The following is a 21,938-nucleotide window of genomic DNA, read 5'->3' as shown; positions in this document are numbered from 1 at the left end:
GAAGACAATGTAACAAACATTGTTTTGCACTTCCTTTGATACACAGGCAGAAGTAAGCCATGAGTTGTTTTAACTTGTTCTATCTACTATGTGACAAGACTTATTCTGAGGAATCACAGTCGCTGGGTTGATGTAGGCCCAAGTCCACACCTCTGCAGGGAACGACTGCTTGGGGAGGCTGAACAAGGGGAGTTTGTCTGCACTTGTCTCATGCCACTGCAGGGCCAGCAGGTCCTAGACTATAGAGAAGCACCGAAGCACTACACAGGGGCTGAGGAGAAAGCTCAGTGAGAGATGTGGGAAAACCAGATGGGGGTCCCTAGGCCTGTGAAGAGGCTGGTGCCCAAGGGGGTCTCAAACTCTTGGGCATCCAGGCACCATTGGGAGTTATAGAAGAACAGAAAACAGAGTTAGGGACAGCGTCTTTACTGGGAAGGGGTGCAGGGAGGGGAGCTCTGGCTTGTTCCAGTGGGGTGTTTGTCCTTAGCTTGATAGAGAGAGGCTTAGTGGTGGTTGTGGCTGGGAGCACAGAGCTCTATGCTCTGACTCTGTTTCTCATGGCAGATCTTGATGGAAAGAGACACTCTGTGCTGGTTCTGAACAGTTTATTGTCATGGTGAAAAATGGATGTGTAAAACCATACCCTACTTCTCAGGGTGGGCCTGAGATTAACTATCTTTTGCAGGGAGGAATGTCTGGAAAGGGAAACTTATTGGGTAAGCCCTGTGAACCCCTAGGTACCTCATTAGCATAGAGAACTCTGTTTTGGGTCTACATGACCTGTAATCATGTCTCTTTTATGTGAGGAGCATGGCACATGTTCTAAGTCAGGAGTCTGGCAGGGGGCTGAGAGTTGCCTAAGTCTCAGGCGTGTGCCCAGCGAGTCTCTGGGTCTCAACCTGCTCTACCTTACACAACTTCCCTGACATGGTTTTACCTACCACAGGTTGATGTTTGATCTTTGCTTCCATAGACATGCTGCCTTTTTTTCCTTTGAAAAAAACACACGAAGGAAAATCAAGTTATAAGAAAAAATATATTTGGAATCACATTTCTAAAAACTTTCAGTTCACAATGAGTTGACTTACACTTTGGGGCTTATAAGGTGACTTGTGGGACAAATGGCTGCCAGAAAAACATCTGTTCACTCCAAGGCCAGAAGATAAACACATAAGGACCTCCAAAGCATGTCCCAAGTAGCCAAAGGCCTTCCAGTATGTCTTGTTTCTTCAAGTTTCCATAATTTCCTAATATGCCAAGCTGGGACTAAGCTTTTAGCCCATGAGCCTTTGAAGAACATTGGAGATTTGAGACACAGTAAAACCCTGTACCTTAATGAACGTCAGCTTCTTTTCCGTTAGACAGAAGTTTTGTCAGAGTCAAGGTCAGGAGTCCAGAAGGTAAGAGGACACTGCATGTATTTCAATCTTAGTAATTGAAAAGAGAAGGAAATGGAAGAGGATGCCTAATTATACAGAAGAATGTCTTACTGTGGTACCCTGAAAACACATGTAGATGAAGCAGTGAGGCCTGTTACTCTATACAATTAGTGTTCACTGATACAAATGGAAGAAGACATTAAAGGCTTATTAAGCACATGCTGTTGATACGGAAAATAGGTTGGAACTGGAAAAATACTACCACTAGTAGTATCAATTGATAATCTAGTTGAGGTGCTCTGGTCAGTAGCTTTTAAGAGCTTGACTAGATTGAGTTTTAGAAAGAGCATAAAATGTGAAATCACAGACAGCCAGAACAAACTTTTCAGGAGCTTCCAAATGGAGACAAAGAAATAGACGTGCTACTGTGGTCATCCATTTGTGAATTGTCAAAGTACGCCATTACTGCAACAGAACTGGGAAGTCACGAATGGCTTGTGACCCAAATACTACAAAACTTTTATTACTAGGTGCTTTACAGGAAAAGTATATCAAATTTTGTTAGAGAAAACATTTGTGTTTTGTTTTGAAAATTAGACTACTATACTTACTCCTGATCTGGATTCTTAGTAGAGTCATTTGTGTTTCTGGCTAAAGGCTCATATTTTAACCCCTGGCATCAACAAAGTCTGATTGAGAAGAAAGAAAGAAAGAAAGAAAGAAAGAAAAAAGAAAGAAAGAAAGAAAGAAAGGAAGAAAGAAAGGAAGGTGATAACTTATTTGAGAGGCAGCTTTGAGGATCAAGAGGAAAACTATTTGATATACATCTATATATCAAATAGCTTTCATATATATGTAAAACAAATGTATTTCCTTTACATATATAGATATAAAACAAAATGTATGTAACAAACACTATATACATATATATATATACACACACACATATATCAAAAGTTCAATTTTATATTTCTGTCTAACATACTTGGGAAGATCAATTATTCTTGGTTAAGGTTTAAGTTATCATGAAGTCTTTGAGAGCAAATTAGGAAGTAAGAAAACTTGCATTATATAAAGTTCGGGAAATAGTCTTAAAGCAAAAGCTCAAACGACAACTATTCTAAGTCAGAGTGTAATTCCTAACTGAAAAGAGGGCAAGGCCAGTGTTCTGAAGAAACTTACTTGTAAGGCAGTATGTGTTGCAATAACTGTGGGGTCTTAGTTCACTGAGCTAATAACCACACACTGCCATTGTGATTCTGGGGAAAAATGTTTATTATGGGGCAATAACGGCGTGAATGAGAGAATTTTTACTGTCGCCACACCACTGTGGAGTAGTTCTGCTGGAATGTTGTTTCTCAAATTAGTAGCACATTTCTGATAAAGAAAGGAAGTCGCCTTAACGTGAAACTGCTGTGTCATTTCTTCTTCCTTAACCGAAATTCCAACCAGAGTTCAGGAAATGCCCTAAAGGGTGACTTCTCTTTTCTCCTTCCTCAACTAAGTGGATTCCAAGCTGTTCAGACCATGCATTCCTCATGAACAGACCCCTTGACTTTTGCGCTTATGTTGAGGGACGAGGGACTATATGTGGAGCTGTTTGCAGCTGTAATGACATAACACAGCTAGAACCCAATCAGTGCTGGTAGGTAACCAAACCGGAAGGTTAATTTTCTATGCTTTAAACAGATATGAAGACAAGTTCAATCGATACCTGTTTTGCCTTGATAATGTGCATAGCTCGCTTGTAATTAGGGTTTTTATCTCGCATGATAACCAGGTAGCAGGCTCTTAGAGCAGCCAACCTATGATTTGCTCTAATGTGCATGAGATATAACTGGAATGCTATTAATGTCTTATTTTAATCAAGATGTACAAATCACTGTTTTGGTTCATGATAACCTAGGGAATTTATTCCTCTAGTTTAATATTTTCAGATATTTATTAAATGGGAATGCAATCTAGCATTTTATTGCATCATATGCTATTTCATGAGTAAATGTTAATTTCTGTTTACATTCTTACTATGTCTGTTTTTATTGGTTTTTAAAGGTAAGAGTATATAAGTTTTATTCTTAGCAGATAATAATACCAGACAGGATTTTAGCATGTGTTCTTTTCCCAAGGCTAGGCTAGGCTATTCTTTTGTACTTAATAGATTTAGGAGATTTCAAGTATACTAAACCAGTAACTTTTAAAGTAATAATTTTAAATTGAAACAAGGTCCTAACAATTAGGGCTAGGGCTGTTTCTCTATATGTGTATGAATATAAATATAGAAGCGTTAATATATGTATATGTACATATATTTGCTTCTGTGGTTATTCCATATCATCAATACTATTCTCGTTTCAGTAGGAATAGGCACTTTGAGAGCAATAATGAACCTGAGATAATATTTAATTTTGTTTGAGTAATTCATCGGTAATTTATTTGCCAGAAGCCTCATTTAGTGATAAAGAGTTTTCAATGTACTTGACAATTTTTCCCCGTTCAAAGGCCATGTCAACAAAGCAAGCTAAAACAGAATGCTGAGTTCAGCAAGATCATGAGGGAAGGGTACTTCACTTGGATCTTACATGAAACTGATTCTGGCCAGACACTTTCAAGTGGCTTTTGAATTAAATCTTTTCCATATTTGGTGGAAGCAACCTTAAATAGGTCAAACTTGAGGTTTATACTTGAGTATTTAAAGAAACTTGAAAAGCTATGAACTCAGTGGAATTCCTATCTTCACATTGTTTGTTTCATGGGTTCTGTTACTTTCTCCTCTGCTTTCTTTGTGAAGCAGTAGAATAATGTAATGGATGAGGAGGTTTTGCTGAACTGAAACTTGGAGTTGGTGTCAAAAGCAAAACAAGTTTCTTAGATGTTAACTCAACTTAATGTCTTAGACACAAGCATTTGGATTCTAACTAGACAAGATACTTTGCAAGGTGTTTGTGTAAGATGCCAAATTAAAGCAAGTAGACTTTTCAGGAATTGTAGTGGTTTGCAGAGTGGAAGCAGAAAATCATTTTTAAAAACAGCGGCTTGAGAGCTGACAGAGACAGACTCAGATACTTTACATCCAACCACTGCACTCAAGTCAGGGACCCCTGTGGTAGAGTTAGGGAAAGACTGGAAGAAACTGAAGAGGAGGAGGACCCCTAGGAAGACCAGCAGTTTCGAATAACCCGGACCCCTGAGATCTCTCAGACACTGAGTCACCAACCAGACAGCATATAGGAGCTGGTCCAAGGCCCTGACACGTTTACAGCAGAGGACTGACTGGCTTAATTAACCCTGGAGAGACTTGAGTCCCTAGGGTGTGGGGAAGTCTGTCAGTGGGGGTAACATCCTCCTGGAGACAGGGGAGAGGAGGAATGGATGAGGAACTGTGGGAAGGTGGACCTGAAGGGAAGCAAAAACTGGACTGTAAAAAAATAAGTGATGATGATGATGATGATGATGATGATGATGATGATGACAACGATAAATCAGTGACTTGAATAGTCAGGAAGGCAAAAGGAAAGCGGAAACAAAGTGTCCTTACACAGTTGTTTGAACATGGATAAAAGCTGCTTCAAACAGAGTCATGTGGATAATAACGGGATAACTGTGCAAATCTTATAAATCCATCAGTGTACTACTAAAACTATCTCAAATCAGCTCACCATTGCAGATTTCTCTGGGAGATCACCTCTTTTTGTTGTTGGCTTTTGTTTTGCTTTTAATTGCATTTTAAATTTACATTTTAAATGTTATCCCATTTCCTGGTTTCCCCTCCAGAAACCTGCTATCCCACACACCCCTCTCTTCTATGAGGGTTCCCCCTCACCCACTCACCCACTTCCTCCCACTTTCCCTCCCTGACATTCCATTACTCTGGGACATCGAGCCTTGACAGAACCAGGGGTCTCTCCTCCCAGTCATGCCCAACAAGACCATCCTCTGCAAAATATGCGGATGGAGCCATAGGTCCATTTCTGTGTTCTCTTGGGATGGTGGTTTAGTCCCTGGGAGCTCTGGAGGGTCTGATTGGTTGATATTGTGTTCTTATGGGGTTGCAAACCCTTTTAGCTCCTTCAGTCCTTTCTCTAACTCCTCCATTGGGGACCCTGTTCTCAGTTCAATGATAAGCTGCAAGCATCTGCCTCTGTATTTGTCATGCTCTGGCAGAGCCTCTCAGGAGACAGCTGTATCCGGCTCCTGTCAGCAAGCTCTTCTTGGCATCCACAAAAGTGTCTGGGTTTGGTGGCTGTATGTGGGATGCAGGAGATCAACTCTTACAGTTAAAAACGATCAAGATAACACCAGAATAAGACGTGTAGTTTTGGCAGATTCAAAAATGGGTCAAGTTTACAAACGAATTGCATGCGTCATCCTGATGTTTGCAAATGTCACCTTGATAGGAACACCTGCTTGGCACCAAGTAAAACTACTGCAGAGAGCAAAATCCATGGTTACTCCGGTTTCCCGTGCTAGTATGAGCGAGCAGAGGAATTCAAGACCTAAAGCAGGGGGATGAGAGAGGAACCAACCCCACAAAAGCCATGAAGACAGGATAATAGAGGACTCGAACAGAGACAGTGCCATAGTGAAAGCGAGCATTCTACAAAGCGTTCCTTTGCCAGTTGCCAGTTTCAAATGCAGGACTCTGCAGGTGTTACAGAGATATCTCGGCGTTTGACTGCCCTCCCCTCCCCCAACTCGGGTGAGCAGTTGATAGTCGTGATTCTGTGAAATGGGATTCTTTGGGGGCATGAAAAGCCCTATTTCAAACCAGAACAAGAACGATCTAAGAGTGGAGGCATTTGAATTATAAGTTAAGAAACTAGGGAAAGGCAAGTACTGGTGAGGTGAGAGGGTGTTGTGGAACTTCCTCAAGAGACCAGTGTTAAAAACAGGTTGGTTGCTTGGCGCACTGGTGAATACTTGGGATCCGTGCACGTGGGTGTCAGAGGCGGGAGATGATGAGCGCAGGTTCCAGGCCGTCATGTAAGAATAGTGCATCCCTGGCCACATGTTAAAAAGAAATCTTGGGAAGATCTTGTTATAGATTTTTTTTAATTATTCCCAGAGATAACAGCAGATTGAGCCCCACACCCCTAAAGACCCATAAGGCTGCACTTTTTTTCTCTTTTCTCTTTTTAAGTTTAAAAGAAGAGATGAGAATTTGATGTAAAAGTTAGACAGGACATAATGAAGCGCATTCAAGGTGCTAGTGGAGGACTTCTGCTAGGACCCCATGCCCTCGTGTCTGCTTCTGAGTTACCTGGAAGGGTTTTTAAAATCATCACTTGTGTACATTAAAACGCTCTTCAGTTTTCCTAACAAAGACATTATGTTTATGTCCTACCTACTGCCATTGGAGCAGACACATACCCTTCCTTTGACTCCGTCCTATATTTCTTTCTTATACAAACATGCTCCCAATGCTTAGAAGACAGTGTGCACATGGATAAATATTTGGTTTTCACCGTACGTAGACCCAAGAAGGTGAGCCAGGGCTTTCTACATAATTCCATATAGAGCGTTTTTACACAAAGGTCGAGACCAGGACCTGGGATGCCGATGGTGTGTATGGCCAGGTGGTAATATTCAGCGCTTCTCTTCCCTTGGAGGCTTTGCAGATGCAAATATGACCGAACGCACTGGACCATGTCGTGCCAACAGCTGGCAGGCAGCACTTTAACTACCAGATTTTAAACTTTAAATCTCGATTTCTCCTTAATAACGTTTAGTGAACAGGCATCTGACCCTTTGATATCCTCTCAGGTGCTTCTCTCCAATTTGAAAAAGCCACTTTCCCTCCTCTACAATTATAATTTGCAGGCAATTTTCTGGCAAAGGATGATTTGTCCTTCCTATCAAAACTGCACATATCATTATAGATTTTTGTATTTTTTTCTACCAAGCTCATATAAACCTTTTACCTTTTCCTCACTATTCTCATAATTTAAAGCACCAGTGTCATTTTACCCCCCTCCATCTTTTCTTTTAACTGAAAATAACCATCCCTATGAGCTTTTTGAGAATTTCTTGCCAAACTTCCTTATGAAATATTTAGGAAGTCTGGAGCATATATCTCCTCTTGAACTGAGTAGAGAGAAGCTAGTCAATGGGCCCGCCGCCCACACAATGTGTTCACCAATGACGCCATTTTCTGAAGAAGCTGGAGATCCTGCCAGTTAAGCTAAGCAAAAATTTAGCATGTGCAAAAACAGGACACACTGTTTCCTTTAGAGCTTGGGGCCATTGTGAGAAATGGTAAGAAGGAGGCGTGGAAAGATAAGGGGGAGACAGACCTATAAAAGTTCTGCTTATCTTAAGACTTGGAGGGAGTCGATCATAGCCGTAGCTTGATTGGATACATCAGCATCATTATTTGCATAAGCTTTTCGGCTCCAGTCATCTAGAAAGATTAGAAGGTAAAAGACTGTGCATTTTTGTTCATAGAATATTCCTAAGCCTGCTTTAACCCACTTGGGATCCCAGGCTGAGACGGGGAAGCAGACTTGATTTCTCATCTCCAATAAGAAGGTCTACCCAACTGACATCTGTTTGCCATGGGAAAACTAGTTCTTTCAAATTAACTCTCCCTGGGCATATTAACTACTTAAGTTTAGGCTCTTTGCCCAAGCAGTATATAGTCAACACAAAGTGAACTCAATAGTATTTTTGTAGACATTTTGTCTCATATTGCTTTATTTTTTTTTGGTGGGGGGTAAATAAAAATAAAATTTGTTTTTATTTTTTTGCCTTACTGGCTTATATATTATAGTTTCTGATTTTTTGTTTTTATGGGTGTTTATGTTTCTTGTTTTTTCCCCCCTTTAAAAAATTCTGTAATTTGTTTATGTGTTAGTTTGTTTTCTAAAGTCACAGAGAAAGAAAGAGCATTGAGTTTGATAAGTGAGTATATGGAAAAGTGGGTAAGACTATGGAGGAGTTAAGGGAGGGGAAACCATGATCAGAATATATTGAATGAAATGTTTTTTATATGAGCTATGTGGACTGATATCTCTGGGCCATATTTTGCAAGTATGTATATTGTTGGTAATCAGAAAGCACATTGCTGAGAATACAAGAGACCCCACCTCATGAGAGAGGAGAGCTGCTGATAAGCAGTGACATTTCCCAGTGTGGAAAGAGTCATTTCTGTGTTGACTGACATCAGCTCTGAAACAAGTTGTTCGAGCAAACACATGATTCAGTGATTTCTCTGTTTTTGCCTGGTATAGAGCTGGTGGAACACACAGGGAAATAGGAAGTCAAATACGCAGTTTTAGCGTCTTACTCATTTTCCACGTGACTTCAAATAAGTCTGTTTCTGTCAGTGTAAACTAGAAGAATTAATGCCGAGTATGGAGAGTGAAGGTCAGGGTCCCGGTACGAGGGTAAACGATAAGGAGTCTGTTGGGGCTTAAAGTCCACTCTAGGACCCAAGAATAGCTATGGATTTCTTAAGAGGTCAAACTTGGGTTGGACAAAAGGAGCTCCGAGACAGGAAATCTACCCCTGAGCATGAAAGGAGGTCCTTTCCCTGCCTCCTTATGAAGTCTCAATTCCACATTTCTGACAGATTTTCATAGCATTGAATCTGACAATCAGCTACAGCCTCATATCTAAGCTTTTCACTCTGCCTCCTAGGAAAGTAGTTCTCCTCTTAGGGGACTGCTTTGGGATTGAACTTTCAGAGCACAGTGAAGGAGAGAATGTGGTAGCCATGCACACTTTGGGAAGGAACTGTCAATTTGCTTCTTCCCCATAAGATATCACACATCCCCCTGCTCCCCAGAGTGTATTGTCAATTCCTTTGCATTCTGCGGTTGTAGTGACATGTATCTATCCCAGTAAACACAGCCGATGAGATGTAGGACAACACTTTTCTAGATTTGTATGAGGATGAAACAATTCATCCCAACAACAAAAAGCATACTCACCACTCTCCGCAATTTTCTAAGATAAGTAGATACTTTGTAAAAAAAAATAAGTAGGTAAGTTAATATTAACTCTTTTAGTATGAAACCAAAGAGAGGGGCAGAGTACTAACCACTCCTGCCCGAGTAGAAGCCCTCTTTGATGAATGTTAACACATGCCTAAATCATTTATATTTGGTGAAATCTTTCTCCTTATTAACCACCTTTTCTTCCCTCCCCTCCTGTCCTCTCCTTTCATCTTGCCTCCTTCTCTCCCCTCCTCTCTCCTCTGCTACCCCTTTTTATTCCTCATCTCTCTCATAGCTGCTTTCTTCTTAGGTGATACTAGGAAGCCCTGATGATGTATTATGTGTTTTTTTATGTACTAAAGACTCCCCAAGTTCTGCCATATATTTCAATCTGACAATGCTCTAGAGGCAAGTGGTGCTGTTACTATTTCTCTGAAGAGAAAATGATGATTTTGGAAGACTAGTTGACTTTCTCACGGTGGGTAATGGGTGAGCAATGTACCAGAACTGGACCAGATCTGGGTCTACACAGTACTTGAACTCTTCATTTGTTGGGGACAAACCCTCATCTTTATAGCAAGAGAGGGGAAAGAGTTCAGTGTGTGGGGGGAAAGACCCATCAGAATCAATGCTATCCTAACTGTTTCCAAGTCTTACACAAGGATAACGAGGCCCCTAACTGTATTCAATTTGCAAAAATAGCAGATGCAGAGGTAACAAGGGACAAGAAAAGATGTCTGAATTTCATGAAAGAAAGGGGCGAAGTGAAGAGACTCATTAATGTCGAAGCAGTAGATGGATAACCGGGGACAAATATCAAGTAGATTTGCTTCAGTTTGGGCAGGGAAAGGTCATTGATTATTTTTGGTTAAACTGGTTCACAGAGGCCAGGTCTCCACTAAAAAAAAGGGAATTAATTGCTTCCATTTCTCACTAATTGCCTCAACATTTCCCTTTGCTTTGTCATTGGAGATTTGGTCAGAGAGGAGAAAAGTCAAAAGTCAGAGTTTGATGGAATCTACATAAAAAGGGAATCTGAGGAGACCAAATTATGGCATTTGGTGTAATAATGATAATGATATTTAGCATTTTCCCTGGGAGTGCTGTGGATTTTTAGAGCCCTTTTCAATCTTTAATCAGACCATAGGGCACATTTAAAAGAGTTCACTGTTTTTATTTCCATCTAGAGGATAAGGCATCACAGAGAGATGGACTGACCCAGGGCAAGTCTCCTGAGATGTTAATCCCATACATTAGATCATCCCCTCCAATGTAGAGTTTTAGCTCGAAGCCTAGGCTCTTCCCAGTGGCTCAGTTCATTCTTGTTCCTTCAGCCTTTAGGATTTTTACACACAGCTGTTTGAGATTTCTGTGTCTTGTGAGGATTGAAAAAAAATCACCCATGAAAACAGTATGGAATTATTTTGGTACTGTAAACATTAGTTTTCTGCCTGTTCATGTTAGAGCTATTATCATGTGAGAAGACTTTGTACTTTGTGTTTGTTTGCGGAAAAAGTTAGTCTTTAAAACCCTTTACAGTGACAAGTCCCTTGAAACCTGTGGGTTTTGTCTGGTAAACATTTATTGTTTTGGAGCCTAATTGGCAATTTATAAAGCACAGTAACAGTATTGTGCACATGTTGGGGAGGGAGGTGTTAGATCACTCTGGCTTCTATGGTTTACAGTTCCTCTTGAGTGACATCTGTCTCTTGAGGAAGTTCCAAACCTGCAAAAGCAACTCTTTCTTTGCTGGGTAACCAGAAATGCATGCTGTTGTTAAGTGTATTATGCATTCTCAGAAACATGTATTAGAAGGAACATAGGCTTTAAAACAAGACAGTTAGATTTCCAAACTGTCTCTGTCATAATCAGCTTTTTGATTCCAGGCAGGTTATATTATTTATGGATAATTCTGCTTCTTCATTTGTAAATCCGATCTATCTACTAGGAGTTTTATGGCTGTTAAATGAGAAGCCAATACAATGCTTATAAACTAATGCCTGTGCAGAATAGCAATCTTGCAATACCAGCTTCTTAGTGCTATTATTGGATATTGGCAATGTATTGAATGATTTACTATTGATGAGACTACACTTAAACAGTATATGTTATGCAGGCCACTACTTAATTAAATACTTTAATTGAACAGGAGGCTTTCAATATTATGAATGAGCTGGATCATCTCCCTGCAGTCCACAAACTTTCAAAACTAAGTGATTTTGATTGGATTGTGCTTGGGAATTATTTGGGAATTATGTTGTTGTTTACATTCATTGTGCCGTTAAGTGTCCATGCATACTGAGAGGAAACATTTGGTCCAAATCTATGGTGATTTGTCATTCAAAGTGGAGTCAGGCTGGCTGAATTGATTCAAAAACTTGCAACCTATCACAGCTTTGTAAGCACTGGAATACATTTCCACATTGGCCTTTGTTAATGAGCAATTGAATCCCTTATGCTCACCCCCGTTTTAAAAATATAGTAAGCATACATTTTCATGGTTAACCCCTTTTGAAAAGATGTTACTCACATTGAGAATAAATCAGAACTGTGGATAGTGGCATTGCTTTTCCTACAGCCTCCAGGGGCTTCTCCTTGGTGGTTCGTTTCACCTAATAAAGTATAGCTAGCATGTGCCTATGGTTAGACCCAGGTGTTAATGTCCTAATTAACAAATGTGGTCCTCTGGGTATGTGTGTGGGCCCAAGTTCTCTTCTACAGCTCCTGCCCCTTGCCTACTTTCCATAGAGCTCAGACTGTCCATGGGTCTTTTCTTCCCTTTGTAGATATTGTGGAGTCACTCCAAAGTGATGTGAGCCTCTGTTGTCAAACTAGCAGCTCACGACTTCTTGGACTTGTTATTCCTAAACAATGCAACGAAGTAAAACTCTCTTCAAATATATAAACAGAGCACACCTCAGAAACAGCAGACCCTGAGATTGTATACATGGGAAACCTGGTTTGACTATTTTGATTAACTTGACTGTTCGAGTCAGTCAAAATGTAATCACCAGTTCAGGCAATGGTTTTGACAGATTTTTTGGCCTGCTGATTGCTGATTTGGTTGGCTTGCCTGTCAGGTTGAAGTGGTCAGATTGACTGGAAACATTCTAACAGATAAATTTGACTCAGGAGGACGTGGGCGGCTGTATACCAGAATCTACTTTAAATAACTTTATTTGAAATCTGCACCGATTTCCCTGGGACTAGGGAGAGAAGTTTGAAAGTGACATGCTGCAGCATTTGACTTTCTAGACTGAGTTGTCTCAGCGATAGTTAGAGTTGGCAGTGTATTTATAGGCTACAACACAATCACATTTTCCTGATGCATACACAGTTCAATAATCCTGAAACTTTATTCCAACTTTGGAGCACGCTAAGAAAGCCTCGCTTTCGTTGACTTTTCTGAAGGGTCGATGATAGACGCATGACAGTAAATGACTTCTCAGATATTGTGTGGTCTATTTAATTAGCAGGGTTTTATAGTAAACAGAGCTGACCTTGCCAGTAGTGATAGTCCTCCCAGAGAGAATTTATGAACGAAAATGAAAACAAAACACTGAATAGAAGTTTTTATAAGAAGCAAGAAAATTTTAGCCGAACTTTACTCTTTAAGCTAGTTTTAAAGGAAGCCATTTTAGGTATCAATTATAATGTCCCTTCGGAAACTTGATTTTGCAATGAACTTCCAAACTTGGGCAAGACAAAAATAACACTGTAAAAATGGAAAGAATGATTTATGCTTATATTATAGTCTTAAATTTTTGTGGGGAAGACATAATGAGGTTATTGTCTGTTCTAAGCACATTTTTATAAAGTCTGGTTTATGTTGGTTGAGTAGCCTAATGTGTTTACATTGAGAGTCTGAAATATCCTGTTATTGTTAGAAAGAATTATTTATGTGCTGTTCCTTAACTCCTCCCAAATTCTTACTTTTCACATGAAAATGTTTTGTATATGTTCTGGACTTAGATGTTATCTCGTGTACTTAAAAACATAAATTCAATATAAGTTTAGATAGAAGTTAGGGACAGAGTGTTTGCAAAGACTTTAAAATAATGACACATTTCTTCAGATAGCCTAACACTCATATTTTCTCTGTGTTACAGTCCCTTAATCTATCATGTTGTTTTTTTTTTTTTTAATTTGTGATTGATCAAGGGAAAGAAAGCTTACGTTGGCTTTGCTTCCAAGTTTATTTTTTTCAGTCATGATATGAGTAATTGTTCTTAGCAATAAAGCCATTTAGTAGAGTGAAAGAGGTCGCTATGTAACATTTCTTATGGTAAAGAAAGGGGACATTGGGCTATATATTTAAATATCATCATTATTCATACTGTTTCAGTGATCATCTTGATAATGTACATCAATTATACATTTCAGACTATCCCAAATTTATGTTACAGAAAACAACTCAGGGGCATGAATTTTGAAATGCTCCCTCCTCGGCATTAGACATTTTCATGAAGACATTTGTTAATCTGAGTAGCAAAATGTTCCATGATGGCTCCTGACTGGGAACAGGGAATTGGTCTGGGATGTTTTGGGTGCTTTCTTTGTTCTATCATATACTCCTACCTTTCACCTCATTGTGTAGGCCACAGTGTAAGGATTCCCTTTCCCTAGTGGGATGGGATGGTCAGATGAGAAAGGGTAGACAGAATAGCAATACATGTGTTTGATTAAAAGCAAGCAGTATGTGCCAAGTTATACTACTATCGTTAAACTATGAATGCATTTTTTAACTTAGAATTGAGCACCAGGATAGAGGTAAGTAGACTTGGCCTGCTTATACATCTGTAATCTTTATTTCTCTGCTCCTTATCTAATTTAATTGAAATACCAATAAACAATAGTAGTTACAGGTGATTAAGTCAGAGATCATAAAAGGGATTAATCAGTGGCTATAAAAATTCTCTGAGAATAAATAATAGTGTATAAGAATCCCATTCAAAGAAACTTGATTGCTTATACTATAACCTTGTAGCTGCATATTAAAAAGTTTACTTTGTATGCTAGAGAACACTCATATATACTAAGCCTCTCATGGAGACTGAAGCTACCAATGGCGGAAACACTGAGACGTCAAATTGTCTGTGCACTAGATCATTACTTTTGCTGTGCTCGTGGGACGACGTAGTATTTAATGTTAATAAACTGTCTACCACTTTGGCATCATAAAGGACTCTACAAGTCATAACAAAGAGGTCAGAACCATGTTTGCACGTGTGGTGAAAAGTCTGTAAGGATAGATCGGGGAGGTATTGAGTTTGAAGTTCTTGTGAGTTCAGAAAGGCTCCAATGCCCTAGGCTAGACCTCAGAGCTGCAGTTCTCTTGCTCTCTTCCTTTCTGGGTATCCCTTTGGTCTAATGGAGTCCTTTCCTTCATTGGATTCTCCACTTTCTTCCCACTTGGTCTGGCCCTTACCCCTTTTACATCCAGCCTTTCCTAATTTGAGTTTCATACACTAGCTCATCCATGGCCAGTTGCTGCCATAGAAGACAGTCCTATAATGATATATATACTACGACATAATTACTACTTCACGAGTCTTAGCTGCAGTTGGGCCTTCTATCCCACCCATCAGCACTACAGCCCATCTTCTAGCTCATCGGGCAGATTTCTTATATTTAGCTTCTCTCACCCTGCTTCACACTTTCTTAGCTCTCTCTCCGTTACGACTAGATGGATTTGCAAAGAATCACATTAAAATAATCTAATACAACGTGAGATTCCTAACCCCCTCTCAGAAATCTGCAATGTCAGGTTCCATTTTCCAGGAAGAGAATGTTTCTGATAAAGCTTGGGTCTTTGCTTTGGTCTAACACCTATCCTCAGCCAGCTAACTAATCAATCTAATCAATCTCCCTTTTCCCTTGGGTCTTCTGCCTGCCTTCTGCAACTGTTGTGTCTCTATAAGCACACTTGCAAACATATATGTACACACGCCTCTATTCACCTATAACCACTGAAATACAAAAATATGCAAAAATCATCATCTTGTTTATCATTAGGGGACCACCTCTCCCCAAGCACACCCATGTGAACTCTAAAAAAGTAAAAGAACTTCAGAGCATGGATAAAACCTTTGAAGTGTCCCTTGGAAACCCCTGGATAGCATCACCCATGCAAAGAGTAAGGAGGCCTTGGCACTGAGCGCAGCCTACTTCACGGATCACTGCGTTCTTGATGCTATAGCACACAGCAATCTGGTGCAGAGACACTTGGAGGTGTCTGCACGTACACGGACTTTGAAACTACATTACCAAGTGAGTTCCTCTATGGAGCTTGTGGAGAAAGAGGGGTCAGCACCCTGTCTAAGCCTAAGTCCTGAGATCTTGTTCACAGTGGACTGTCCCTGCAGGTCGCTTTCCACTCCCTGTCCCTAGCAGGAAAGGGTGCTCCCAAGAGTCTGCAGTGACCCACTTATTTCCAAGTCTGCTAACACCATCTCTTATTCCTTCTCTCTGTGGCATTTGACTCTGTGAAACACTCCTCCTTAAACTCTGTCCCACTTTGACCTTGGGATCGTACACTGCCCTCCTTTCTTGGGACATTTGTGAGATTTGTTTGTTTGTTTTGTTTTGTTTCTACCACCCCTTGGTGCTGCTCAGAATTCTGAATGCTCTGTCCTCCTGATGTTTGTTCTTCTGGATGAACTTAGGAAAAAAAATGATTCAGTGATTTCTTCCAAGTCCATCCTTCTTCCTAGTTCTGTACTTCAGCTATTCCCAACCTCCCTCCGAGCTGTCCCTCAGGCTCTGATTTCATGAAGTCAATGCTGAATCTGTTGTTTTTTTCCTTCAAAATGCACCTTGTTTCATAATTCCCCTCTACATGTCTTCTAATCCCATATCACAGAATCGTATGTGACTGTTCATCCTCTTTATCCCCTGTGTAAACTCACCAGGGCTACGTACTGTTAATCACGTCTTTGTCTATATTATGAGAAACACTTGGTTTATATTTTCCCACTACAGAATCTATTCCCATTCTTGGACTTCCTAGTCTTTTCTCCCAAGTTACTAAGTAAATTGCTGTTTGTTTTTGGCCCTAGTGTGGTCATTTAATAACTTAAGTCTCCACGTCATTGGTAGTGGCATATTTCTGAAGTGGTAAACTGATTGTAACTGTATCTTTCCTGAATCCCCCAGCAGTTTAATAAGGCTTTAAGAATGAAGCTTGGAGAAGTATTTTCAGATCTTTATCAGTTGTCTATGTTTATTTCTTTTCATGTGTATTTTGTTGAGGTCAGTGTGAGAAGGGGAGAGGACAGGAGAGAGAGAGGGGGGAGAGAGAGAGAGAGAGAGGGAGAGAGAGAGAAAGAGAGAGAGAGAGAGAGAGAGAAAGAGAGAGAGAGAGAAAGAGAAAGAGAGAAGAAGAAGAAGAAGAAGAAGAGGAAGAAGAAGAAGAGGAAGAAGAAGAAGAAAGGGAGGGAAGGAGGGAGGAACAAGCATTTTATCGGTGTAATTTCTGCTACAAGGGCATTTTGGTAGCATCAAGAGGTTAATTGAAGGCACTGTATTTGGGGAACTGTTTTGTTTTTCTCCCCAGCATTTTCTCAAGTAAAGCTGTGATTGGGAAATCCCATACTCTCAGCATTTCTAGGCTGGCTATTTCTTAAAAGTCCTCAGCAAAATCCATGATATCACTAGAATGAAAAGAATAAAACACAGAACTAATAAGAAAATAAAAACATATCTTTGTTCCTTTCTCATGGCTGCTGTGTAACAACTTTGCTAAAAATACTAGTGGTTTGAAATCAGGACCTAAGTGTGTTGTGTTGAAATCTGGTGGGCAGAGTGTTTGCAAAGCTGCTCTGGGCTACACTCAGGGCATAGTAAGGCTTACACCCTTTCTAGAAGATCTAGGAAGTTTCTGTTGCCTGTTCCCAGCTTTTACCTGTTTTAGTTTCCTGTGTCTGGTTGATTTCAGCTCTATTTTAAATCTTTTTTCTTGGATATTTTATGTATTTACATTTCAAATGTTATCCTCTCTCCCTGTTCCCCCTCTCCCCTCTCTCCCTCACCCTGTTTCTATGAGGATGCTTCCCCTCCCAACCACCCACTCCCACCTCCCCGCCTTGGCATTCCCCTACACTGGGTACCAAGCCTTCACCAGACCAAGGGCTTCCCCTCCTATTGATGCCAGAAAATGCTATCCACTGCTACATATGTGGCTGGAGCCATGGGTCTCTCCAACACGCCCTGTCTCATCTGATTTCTCCTCTTATTGCCACATCTTCCTCTGTCTGTTCTGTCTCCTTTTGGTATGACCCTAATGATTACACTGGACCTGAACAGTAATCCAAGGTTAGATCTCCATGGTAGAAGTTTCCTTACATCTTCAGAACTCCTATGTTGTTGAAAATTGTATATCCAGATTCCTTCTGGGATCTTCTGAGGTTCTGAGGCTTAAGATGTCAGTAACTTTGATAAAGGATGTATTATTTTATACTACAAAGTCATAAAATTATTAGGAAGGCTTAGACATGTTAAAAATGTCTTCCTAATACAGTTTGTTCTCTCCTTCTATCATTGATGTGAAGATGTTTTTCATTATTTTATAGTTGGTTTCTTTTCTCAAAAACAAAGTATGGGAACGAGGTCCCAAGTTTGAAATTCTACTAGAATTTCTATGCATTACAAATTACAGTATTGCTTAACATTTGGGTTTTATTAGTCTACACTAAGTGACACAGTAGAAAGATTTAGTATACATCCATCCTGTCATGGTAAATCTATCCAAGTTCCTAATAGATTTAAAAATATTTTGTTAGTTAATGGTGTGTGTGTGTGTGTGTGTGTGTGTGTGTGTGTGTACATTGGGAGGCAATTTTGTGAAGGTGTGCAAGCTGCAAGCTTTTTGCTGTGGAATTATAGGAAGCCCTTATGTCTGTGTGCATTCGAGAACCTTCCTGGTGGAAGTGTGGAGACAGTCACTTGAATGACTGGGATGTATGATTTAGCTTGTGATTCACTGGTTTTGTTTTCACACTCAAGACTTTTGACTAAGTTCAGCTTCTTAGATTTTTTTTCCAGTAAAACATTCCTTGGGTATATACTTTTTGTATCCATAAAAATCAAAACGAGTATGTTTCCTTGATTCTGAAGAAACACGTACTTTAGATATACAAGGGGAGGTCAATCTATGACAACTGTGTGACTGAGGGTCATTCCTAAGATGGCCTAATACTTGAGGAATTTGATATTCTACACATTTTCATAACAGGTGCATGTGAACCACAGAAAGCCAGAAATCTATCACATAGATTCGTTAAGTAAAATGAAGACAAGATCAGTTTTACCCTTTTCTCATAAACGGTACCAATCTCTATAAGAATTGAGTGATGGAAATGTACTTATGAACAGGGCCAGTGTCAGCAGTTTGTCAATCAAAATGAATAATCTCAGTCTCATTTTCAATTAGATTATTTTAATATTTAACTACCTAAAATGCCCCAATCATATTCTTTAGAAAATTGTTAGACTAGAATACTGCATTTCTAATGGTGACATTTTATTATGATAGAAATGACTTCATTAATTGATGATCATACATCAACCCATAAAGTAGATAAAAGATATAAAAAAATTAGCAGTCAAACATAGTTTAGAGCCCTTTTAATTGTTTAGGTTTTTTTTCCCTCTCAAGCGTAAACCTTTATATGACACTTTTAGGTTTCACAGAAATGTCAAAATTTCACACACACACACACACACACACACACACGCACACACACACACACACACACACACACAAACCTATATGCATATATATTAATTTCAGCCAAACTAAATGGTCTGTGAATTTCTTTTATAAAGTTCAAATAAATTGACATTGTATTGGGATCATCCTAAATGCAAACACTGGGACATAATAAAAGCGATAGAGGTAGCACATGTGGGAGGGAATGATGCAAGGCGTTTCAAAAACAGTGAGTCTTGAATTCTTATCACAAACATTCTCTTTTGTGACTTCAGATCTATTCTAGAACATGGGGAATTTTTTAAAAAGTGCATTGGTAACTTTCCAAAAATATTTGAAACATGACCTTTTAAAGAAGCCAGTCCTGTCTCCCATTTATTCTCTGCACCATTGAAAGAACATTTGCTACTTCATAATGAAAATAATATCAAAAGGTCACTGGGGATGAAAAATAGTACAGTCAAGCACTACAGGAGGGTTTTGCTTTAACTGATGAGTGAATAAAAATACAGAGTATTATTTGAACATGTTTGTTGACTTATCTTAATAAATATTTAAGCTTTTGTGAAATCAGAAAACCCTCTCCCCCCTCATCCTCTTGTTTCCTGGTTTCCACAGATCCTTGATGTTAAACAAATCTAACAAAAATAACTGGAGGGTCTAAATGAGGACCCACATGTAAAACAGAACACATGACTTTTGTTCTTATGGGCTTCAATTACCTTTATAAAGGTTTTTTCCGCCCCAGTTCCACCCATTTTCTCTTAAAATTTCATAATTCACTTCTTTTTTATTGGATACGTTTTAATTTACATCTCAAATGTTATCCCCTTTCTTGGTTTCCCTTCCAGAAACTATCTTGTCCTGCCTCTCCCTGCTTCTATGAGGGTGCTCCCCAACCCACCCATGTACTCCCTCCCACCTCCCTGCCCTGAGATTCCCCTACTGGGGCATCAAGAGCTTTGACAGGACCAAGGGTCTCTCCTGCCACTGATGCCTAAAAAGGTCATCCTCTGCTACATATACCGATGGAGCCATAGGTCTAGCCCTGTGCACTCTTAGGATGGTGGTTTTGTCCCTGGGAGCTCTACGGGGTCTGATTGTTTGATATTATTGTTCTTCTTAAGAGGTTGCAAACCCCTTCATCTCCTTTGGTCCTTTCTCTAACTCCTGCTTTGGGGACCCCGCTGTCAGTTCAATGGTTGGCTGCGAGCATTCGCATTTGTATTTGTCATGCTCTGGCAAAGTCTCTCAGGAGACAGCTATATCAGGTTCCTGTCAGCATGCACTTTCTTGGCATATACAATATTGTCTGGGTTTGGTGGCTGTATATGGTCTGGATCCCCACATGGGACAATTTCTGGATGGCCTTTTCCTCAGTCTCTGCTCCACACTTTGTTTTTGTATTTCCTCCTGTGAGTATTTTTGTTCCCCATTCTATGAAGGACTAAAGCATCCACACTTTGGTCTTCCTTCTTTTTGAGCTTTATATGAAGCTGTGAATTGTAAATTGGGTATTCTGAGCTTTTTGGGCCAATATCCACTTATCAGTGAATGCATATCATGTGGGGTGTGTGTGTGTGTGTGTGTGTGTGTGTGTGTGTGTGTGTGTGTGAGTGATTGGGTTACCTCACTCAGGATGATATTTCTAGTTCCATCCATTTGCCTAAGAATTTCATGATGTCATTCTTTTTGATAACTGAGTAGTACTCAATTGTGTAGATATACACATTTTCTGTATTCATTCCTCTGTTGAAGGACAACTGGGTTCTTTACAGCTTCTGTCTATTATGAATAAGGCTGCTATGAACCTAGTGGAGCATATGTCCTCATTGTATGTTAGAGCATCTTTTGGGTATATGCCCAGGAGCAAGTCAATCCATTCTTATTGCCTGTACAAAGCTCAAGGCCAAGTGGATCAAGGACCTCCACATAAAAACAGATACACTCAAGCTAATAGAAGAGAAAGTGGGGAAGAGTCTCGAACACATGGGCATAGGGGACAATTTCCTGAATAGAACACCAATGACTTATGCTCTAATATCAAGAATTGACAAATGGGACCTCATAAAATTGCAAAGCTTCTGTAAGGCAGACACTTTCATTAGGACAAAATGGCAAATGAGAAGTTAGGAAAAGATCTTTACTAATCCTACATCTGATAGAGGGCTAATATCCATTATATACAAAGAACTAAAGAATTAGACTGTAGAGAATCAAATAACCTTATTAAAAATGGGGTACAGAGCTAAACAAAGAATTCTCAACTGAGGAATATTGAATGGACAACAAGCACCTAAAGAAATGTTCAACATCCTTCATCATCAGGGTGAGATTCCACTTCACGTCAATCAGAATGGCTAAGATCTAACAACTGGCAAGGATGTGGAGAAAGAGGAATACTCCTCCATTTTCATTGGAATTGCACGCTGGCCATAGAAATCAGTCTGATGGTTCCTCAGAAAATTGACATAATTTACTTCTTATTTACAGTCGAGTTTTATTCCAGTGTGTATCTGTACCACATTTTTATCATCCATTCATTATTTAGTGGACACGAGGGTTGCTTCCAACTTGTATTTATTGTGACTACAGCAAAATGGATGTAAATGTGGAACTGTCCAGATCATAGGATTTGGTGTCCTTGCCCAGGTCTGTATATCTGGGTTCTGTGGTAGTTATTTATTTATTTTTTGAGAAGATCTAGGATGTAGTGATTTATACTCCACCAATAGTGTCACTAACAGTGTGTAATGGCTTTCTTCCTCCCATCTATATCAGCCTCAGTTATTATTGATAATTCTTCATGACGGCCATTCTGATGGGGTAACATCAACTCTTATAATGGCTTCCTAATGGATAGGAATATCAAACATACTTTTGAGTCTTCCAACACTATTTGTATTTATTCATTGG

The 21,938-nt window shown here is 39.7% G+C and overlaps 1 protein-coding gene across 1 annotated transcript in view; it reads left to right on the top strand.

Moving 5' to 3' along the window:
- The first annotated feature begins 2,885 nt into the window (after positions 1 to 2,885).
- The window catches only part of Tfec (transcription factor EC), a 73,890-nt gene continuing 54,837 nt past the window's right edge, over positions 2,886 to 21,938 (top strand). The window contains 1 exon segment of the mRNA NM_022379.2: positions 2,886 to 3,024. The gene's annotated coding sequence lies outside the window, so the exon portion shown is untranslated.

Source organism: Rattus norvegicus, chromosome 4 (assembly GCF_021556685.1).
Source record: "Rattus norvegicus strain SHRSP/BbbUtx chromosome 4, alternate assembly SHRSP_T2T, whole genome shotgun sequence".
Taxonomy (NCBI): Eukaryota; Metazoa; Chordata; class Mammalia; order Rodentia; family Muridae; genus Rattus; species Rattus norvegicus.
The sequence above is the reverse complement of the archived record's forward strand: the minus strand, read 5'-3'. Positions and strand labels throughout refer to the sequence as shown.